Genomic DNA, 8,024 nt, shown 5'->3' with positions numbered 1-8,024 from the left:
AGAGCCCGCGTTTATGAGGAGGTTTGTCCCCGGCCGGCTCCCGTCCTGTGATGTCTGCCGTCTGGGCTGTATGAGTGGAGCGGCTGCAGTCACGCAGGTAACAAATACACACAGGACGCAGCACTGCGGCGGTTCTCACACGGCTGACAGGAAGGACGGACACACAACTACATACAGTGTAACACGGCATTGTAGCGGATTACCCGCGGCAATCATTGTGTGTAGTTGTCATAGTTACCTGGTATATCCCGTGTCACTGTGTGTGACTGTCTTGTGTCAAGACCCCCCCTCCCAGACACTATATAAACCAAGACCCCCCCAACACTATGTAACACAAGACACCCCCCCCCCCGCCCCTCCTCAGACGCTATGTAACGCAAGACACCCCCCCCCCAAACACTATGTAAACCAAGACCCCCCCCCAAATACTATGTAACACAAGAACCCCCCCCCCTCCTCAGACGCTATGTAACGCAAGACCCCCCCCAAATGCTATGTAAACCAAGACCCCCCCCCCAAACACTAAGTAACCCAAGACCCCCCCCTCCCAGACACTATGTAACGCAAGACCCCCCCCTCCCAGACACTATATAAACCAAGACCCCCCAACACTATGTAACACAAGACACCCCCCCCCGCCCCTCCTCAGACGCTATGTAACGCAAGACACCCCCCCCCCAAACACTATGTAAACCAAGACCCCCCCCCAAATACTATGTAACACAAGAACCCCCCCCTCCTCAGACGCTATGTAACGCAAGACCCCCCCCAAATGCTATGTAAACCAAGACCCCCCCCCCCCAAACACTAAGTAACCCAAGACCCCCCCTCCCAGACACTATGTAACGCAAGACCCCCCCCCCTCAGACGCTATGTAAACCAAGACCCCCCCCCCCAAACACTATGTAACACAAGGCCCCCCCCCTCCCAGACACTATGTAACGCAAGACCCCCCAGACACTATGTAACGCAAGACCCCCCCTCCTCAGACGCTATGTAACGCAAGACCCCCCCCCCCCCCCAGGCGCTATGTAACGCAAGACCCCCCCCCCCAGGCGCTATGTAACCCAAGACCCCCCCTCCTCAGACGCTATGTAACGCAAGACCCCCCCTCCTCAGACGCTATGTAACGCAAGACCCCCCCTCCTCAGACGCTATGTAGCGCAAGCCCCACCCCACCCCAGACGCTATGTAGCGCAAGCCCCCCCCACCCCAGACGCTATGTAGCGCAAGACCCCCCCCCCCCCCAGATGCTATATAACGCAAGACCCCCCCCCTCAGACGCTATATAACGCAAGACCCCCCCCCCTCTAGACGCTATATATCGCAAGACCCCCCCCCCTCTAGACGCTATATAACGCAAGACCCCCCCTCCTCAGACGCTATGTAACGCAAGACCCCCCCTCCTCAGACGCTATGTAACGCAAGACCCCCCCTCCTCAGACGCTATGTAACGCAAGACCCCCCCTCCTCAGACGCTATGTAGCGCAAGCCCCCCCCACCCCAGACGCTATGTAGCGCAAGCCCCCCCCACCCCAGACGCTATGTAGCGCAAGCCCCCCCCACCCCAGACGCTATGTAGCGCAAGCCCCCCCCACCCCAGACGCTATGTAGCGCAAGCCCCCCCCACCCCAGACGCTATGTAGCGCAAGCCCCCCCCACCCCAGACGCTATGTAGCGCAAGCCACCCCCACCCCAGACGCTATGTAGCGCAAGCCCCCCCCACCCCAGACGCTATGTAGCGCAAGAACCCCCCCCCTCCTCAGACGCTATGTAAACCAAGACCCCCCCCAAACGCTATGTAACGCAAGACCCCCCCCCCCTCAGACGCTATGTAACGCAAGACCCCCCAGACACTATGTAACCCAAGACCCCTCTCCCCAACACTATGTAAAGCAAGACACACACCCCCCCTGCCCCTCCTCAGACGCTATGTAACGCAAGACCCCCCCCCCCTCAGACGCTATGTAACGCAAGACCCCCCCCCCCTCAGACGCTATGTAACGCAAGACCCCCCCCCTCAGACGCTATGTAACGCAAGACCCCCCCCTCCTCAGACGCTATGTAACGCAAGACCCCCCCCTCCTCAGACGCTATGTAACGCAAGACCCCCCCCTCCTCAGACGCTATGTAACGCAAGACCCCCCCCCTCAGACGCTATATAACGCAAGACCCCCCAGCCCTCAGACGCTATGTAGCGCAAGCCCCCACCCCCCACCCCAGACGCTATGTAGCGCAAGCCCCCACCCCCACCCCAGACGCTATGTAGCGCAAGCCCACCCCAGACGCTATGTAACGCAAGAACCCCCCCTCCTCAGACGCTATGTAGCGCAAGCCCCCTCCCCCCACTCCAGACGCTATGTAGCGCAAGCCCCCACCCCAGACGCTATGTAGCGCAAGCCCCCACCCCCACCCCAGACGCTATGTAGCGCAAGCCCCCCCCACCCCAGACGCTATGTAGCGCAAGCCCCCCCCACCCCCGACGCTATGTAGCGCAAGCCCCCCCCACCCCCGACGCTATGTAACACAAGCCCCCACGCCAGACGCTATGTAACACAAGCCCCCCCCATCCCAGATGCTATGTAACACAAGCCCCTGCCCCCCCCACCCCAGACGCTATGTGACACAAGACCACCCCCTCCCGTCGCTATGTGACACAAGACCACCCCCTCCCGTCGCTATGTGACACAAGACCACCCCCTCCCGTCGCTATGTGACACAAAACCACCCCCTCCCGTCGCTATGTGACACAAAACCACCCCCTCCCGTCGCTGTGACACAAGACCACTCCCCCCCTCCCCCCCCCCCCCCCCGTCGCTATGTGACACAACTCTCTCCCACCTACTATGTAACACAAGACCCCCACAGATGTGACAAGTACACACAATGACACTAACAGCCCCACACTATATTATACACTACAACATGACACCCATAGATAGCAATGACAATGTAACCTAATGCTTTGCGACACGTGACACGTAATGGCGGGCAGCCGGTATGGCGCTATTGGGGTCTCTTCACACCTGGCAGATTTGCTGCAGATTTTTCACAGTAAACCCGGACCATAATCTGCAGCAGATTTCCGCCCTCCAATTGGGAAGGTGTGACCTGCATGGCATCCGCAGCCCCTGCTGCAGTACGTGGGTTGGATTTACAGGGATTGTTTCCGTGTGAGCCGCCTCTTGTTCTGGCCGGGAACATGCAATTTGTGTTACAAAAACATTCCCTCCCTTCTGTGTCCTCCCACGTTACCATGCGGCACGGCTCTTTATCACCTCGGCTGGACCTGTAGCTGCGCTCATCCAGGGCCCCCTGATGCATGCGTAGCTCAATAGAGGATAGGTCCAGCTCATTAGGGTGTTGGACTGATTTCACATCGGTGGTCATCAGCTGGTCGTGTGTGCAGTAAAACAAATGCAAGAACGCCTAATGGATGTCACTTAGTATCTTCACTGTCTTCTGGCAACATGGTAGTATGTTAGGACGCAAAGACACATGTCCATCCAGTTCAGCCTATTACCCCCCAATGTTGGTCCAGAGGAAGGGAAAAACACCATTTAAGGGGAAAAAATCCTTCCTGACACCAATCTGGCAATTGGAATAATCCCCGGATCACCGACCGTTCTGTGGTCTGACCAGTGACTTGTAAAGAGGAAGAGCAATGATCTTATGCGCCCCTAGACCTCTTTTAATGCACCCCACGGTCCCATTTGCCTTGTCAGCAGCTGCCTGACACTGGTTGCCCCTGGTACATTTACAGTTAACTAAAATCCCCAAGTTTCCATGTCGGTGTTCCCCAGTGGTTTCCCATTTAGTGTGTAATGTATTTCCCTGCCCATGTGCAGAACCTTACGGTTATCAGTGTTGAGCCTCATTTACCACTTTTTTGCCTAGTTTATCCAGATCCTCTTGCAATCACATACTGCCCCTTCTTGTGTTAATTTAAATAGTTTTTTTGTCATCTCTAAATATTGATATATTACTGTACAATGCTTCTATCAGGTCATTAATAAATAACAAGAATAGGGCCCAATACTGCCCCCTGTGGTACACCACTAGTAATAGAACAAGAGAATAGGACTAAAAGCTGGCAGTGGAGGAGGTGTAACACTCCAGGTTAAAGCAAGTAGCAAGTGACCAAAGGTGTGGGAAACGTCTCCTTTTATTTAATAAAATGTGTTAGCATACGAAGCTGGGGTTTAAAGCATACAAGCAATTTGTGGGTCCCCAAAGAGTTAATAATAAGATCCTCTTTGCCTGTGTGCTGAGGGTCAGCCAGGGCAGGAGAACTTCCCATTCAACCACCACTGAAGATACCTTTCTACTCTTCTCACCTCGTATGTAGATCCATCCTTCACAATTAACATGACTGTATGGGTTTTGCTGCACCCCTCTCTCTTTTTTCTTCCCTGTCCACCTCTAGTAGCGGTGACCCAATCACAGTATGTACCATTAATAACAATCCTTTGCTGTCTATCACCGATCAGTTCCTTACCCACTCACACATTCTCCCCAGACCAAGCAGTCTCATCTTATATACCAACCTTTTATGTGGCACAGTATCAAACAATTTGGAGAAGTCCAGATAGCATATTTCCCTTTTCAGCCGCAGTTCTCCGGCGCGGCGCATTCAGCCAATCAGCTGGCTGGAATCTGCACCACGTGACTACACAGCATGCATACGGATTGCCTTCAGCAGCCGTGTGCACTACAAACTACAGTTAAAGGGGTTGTCTCACGAAAGCAAGTTGGGGGTAAGCACTTCTGTATGGCCATATTAATGCACTTTGTAATATACATCGTGCATTAAATATGAGCCATACAGAAGTTATTCACTTACCTTCCCTGCGCTGGCGTCTCCGTCTCCATGGCTCCGTCTAACTTCAGCGTCTAATCGCCTGATTAGACGCGCTTGCGCAGAAGGGTCTTCTGCCTTCGGGTCTGTCCAGCAGCAGCGGCGGTCTGGCCCCGCCCCCTTCTACGCGTCATCGCGTAGCTCCGCCCCGTCACGTGTGCCGATTCCAGCCTCCTGATTGGCTGGAATCGGCACACGTGATGGGGCGGAGCTACGCGATGACACTAGAAGGGGGCGGGGCCTGAACGCCGCTCGTGCCAGACCGAGCCGAAGGCAGAAGACCCTTCTGCACAGGCGCGTCTAATGGGGCGATTAGACGCTGAAGTTAGACGGGGACGCCAGCGCAGGGAAGGTAAGTGAATAACTTCTGTATGGCTCATATTTAATGCACGATGTATATTACAAAGTGCATTAATATGGCCATACAGAAGTGTATAACCCCACTTGCTGCCGCGAGACAACCCCTTTAAGCAGACGTGCACTACACACTACACTTAAGCAGCACGGGGTTAACCCTAAACACTAACCCTAAACACTAACCCTAAACACTAACCCTAAACACTAACCCTAAACACTAACCCTAAACACTAACCCTAAACACTAACCCTAAACACTAACCCTAAACCCTAACCCCGTGCTGCTTAACTGTAGTGTGTAGTGCACGGCTGCTGAAGGCAATCCGCGTGCATGCTGTGTAGTCACGTGGTGCCGATTCCAGCCAGCTGATTGGCTGAATGCGCCGGAGAACTGTGGCTGAAAAGGGTAATATGCGTCCAGATACACAAGATCCAGTGACTCTCCCCGATCCAGTCTAGAACTTACCTCCTCCAAGAAGCTGATCAGATTGGTTTGACAGGAGTGACCTCTCATAAACCCGTGCTGATACGAAGTTATACAGATATTTTCCTTGAGGTCCTCCAGTATAGCATCTCTGAGAAACCCTTCAAACATCTTACCCACAATGAAAGTAAGACTTACCAGCCTGTAGTTTTCAGGTTCACTTTTTGACCCTTTTTTGAATATCGGCATCACATTGGCAATTCGGCAATCGAATGGATCAGACCTCCTCGCTGTAGAGCTGTAACATCTGTGTTCACACTGGTTTGTTTTACACTACTATAGACTTACATGGGCGATTTTAGTCCGTAAATACAGACCAATAATTTAAAGGGGTTTCCGGGTTATTTATCTTGCGTCATTTTGGTTCCCCCGTGTCCTAAGCTATATAAAATATAGTCACAACAGCAGTCCGGCACCGCGGCATCTGATAGGTGACGCCACCCCACCAGAAGGCCCAGTGATATCCTGTAAAACTGTCGTGCGGGCTGCTCATATAGAAGCCCCGGCATGTTTACGGCATGTCAGGCCTTCTAGACCAGGGTTCCTCAACTCCAGTCCTCAGGGACCGCCAACAGGCCATGTTTTCAGGATTTCCTCAGTATTGCACAGGTGATGTAATTATTGTCGGTGCCTCAGACATTGCCACAGGGGTTCTTACCATGGGATATCCTGATAACATGACCTGTTGGTGGTCCCTGAGGACTGGAGTTGGGGACCCCTGTTCTATACAACCCACATGACCGCTGAAGCGCTTGTAAACAGAAGACTGGGCGTTTGTGGCGCAGGAGCATCAGGGAGGTGAGCAGTATTGTTTGTGTTCTGTCGGTGGCATCCCCGCATTGACCTTGGAGAACCCCCTTAAAGGGCCCGTGTGCTCTGCATATTCAGATAGAAAAAATACAGAAAATATACCCATGTGAATGGACCCTTAATGACAAAACGAAGAGTCCATATGGAGATCACAGAACACATAATGGCTCCTCCGCTGCTGACGGGTTTCCGACAATACTTAGCATCCTCAAGAGCGGCGTCACATGGGTAGTAAGTGAACGCTGCGATAATCCCACCGTACAGGCCATGTGGTAGAGAAATACTGCCCATAATTCCCGCGACAAATCAACAGCATTTTTCGAAAATCCTGCGGATTCTAAATCAGATTCTAAACCGCAGCAAGTCGATTAATGCTGCAGAATTCAACCTTTGAAATCCAGGCGTTAAACCCCGCAGCAGATCTGCAATTAAAAACGCAGCTAAATCTGCGCCATTTGATACGGTTTTGGCCACTGCGGATGTACAGCTGCTGGTTTTCTGTTATGGAATGCCTGCCGCGATTACGCTATGTGTGACGGTGGCCTTACGGAAACTGTCGGCCTTAACATGCAGTCCGAATGATTGTACCTATAGATAGTGTGGTATCTTCTGAAATCAGCTATGGAGGTGCAGCTGATTGAGTCAAATTCCGCAGATTTTGGCTGTCTGTTGTAGGAATGATGCAGCATTGTCGCTATGTATAAACATACCACAAACTTCCTGGCGGGGAGTCCAACATGGAGCATGTAGGAAGCTCTATAACTGGGGGTAATCTGGCTAGCAAGTTGTTCTCTTGTGACCATGAATTTAGCAATAATAAGGGTGGGGGTAATTGGCTGGAAGTGTCTTGCGCTCTGCTCATATTTCTGTTCTGTTATGGAACAGGCGAAGGAAAATAAAACTGTCGCCGGATCTGTCAAAATGATGGGAACCAGCAGCGCATAACTAGTACTGTCATTTTACCAGAGCTGTGCTAATTTTTTCTGGCACTTATCACAGAACCAGCTGACTGAAGTGTGAACCGCGCCTTAGAAGTGCTGCTTTGTGTTACATGGAGTGCTGTAGTAGGCATGTGTTGTCTCTCATTGCCACCTCTACCAGTAGTCTTTCTCATTAATATTCATGAATCAATACTTTTTCTTTACTTCAGGCAACACCCTCCAATCACAATCACACACTCTTTATACACATGTGGTGATCATGTGATCTGTGGTGAGCAATACGATTGGATGCCATTTTATTTAATCATCAGGTGAGCATGCTGAGCATTATGGCCATGATTAAACCCCACTACAGTGCAGGAACAGGACATTTACACTTTTGGATGAACAGAGCTTGTTCTAGCTTAAACAGCTGTAACTCCGGTTCTATCAGGGATACCGATGTTTTCTTGGTGTCATTTTAAAGCCCAAATTCACCAAAAGCATGTCAATAGCACTTACAGATCTGGAGCTACAGCTGTTTGAAGTGGGGTCGGGAATGATGGCTTGTAGAGGACAGGAGGAGGGGAGAGAAC

At 52.0% G+C, this 8,024-nt stretch overlaps 1 protein-coding gene across 2 annotated transcripts in view; it reads left to right on the top strand.

Moving 5' to 3' along the window:
• FAM118B (family with sequence similarity 118 member B) overlaps nt 1-8,024 on the top strand; it is a 29,791-nt gene continuing 21,767 nt past the window's right edge. The window contains exon 1 of one of the 2 annotated variants that reach the window (XM_066607274.1): nt 1-97. The gene's annotated coding sequence lies outside the window, so the exon portion shown is untranslated. Of the gene's footprint in view, nt 98-7,741; nt 7,761-8,024 lie in introns of those variants that run through there. The other variant, XM_066607275.1, reaches the window with a different exon arrangement.

Source organism: Eleutherodactylus coqui, chromosome 6 (assembly GCF_035609145.1).
Source record: "Eleutherodactylus coqui strain aEleCoq1 chromosome 6, aEleCoq1.hap1, whole genome shotgun sequence".
Classification (NCBI taxonomy): domain Eukaryota; kingdom Metazoa; phylum Chordata; class Amphibia; order Anura; family Eleutherodactylidae; genus Eleutherodactylus; species Eleutherodactylus coqui.
The sequence above is the reverse complement of the archived record's forward strand: the minus strand, read 5'-3'. Positions and strand labels throughout refer to the sequence as shown.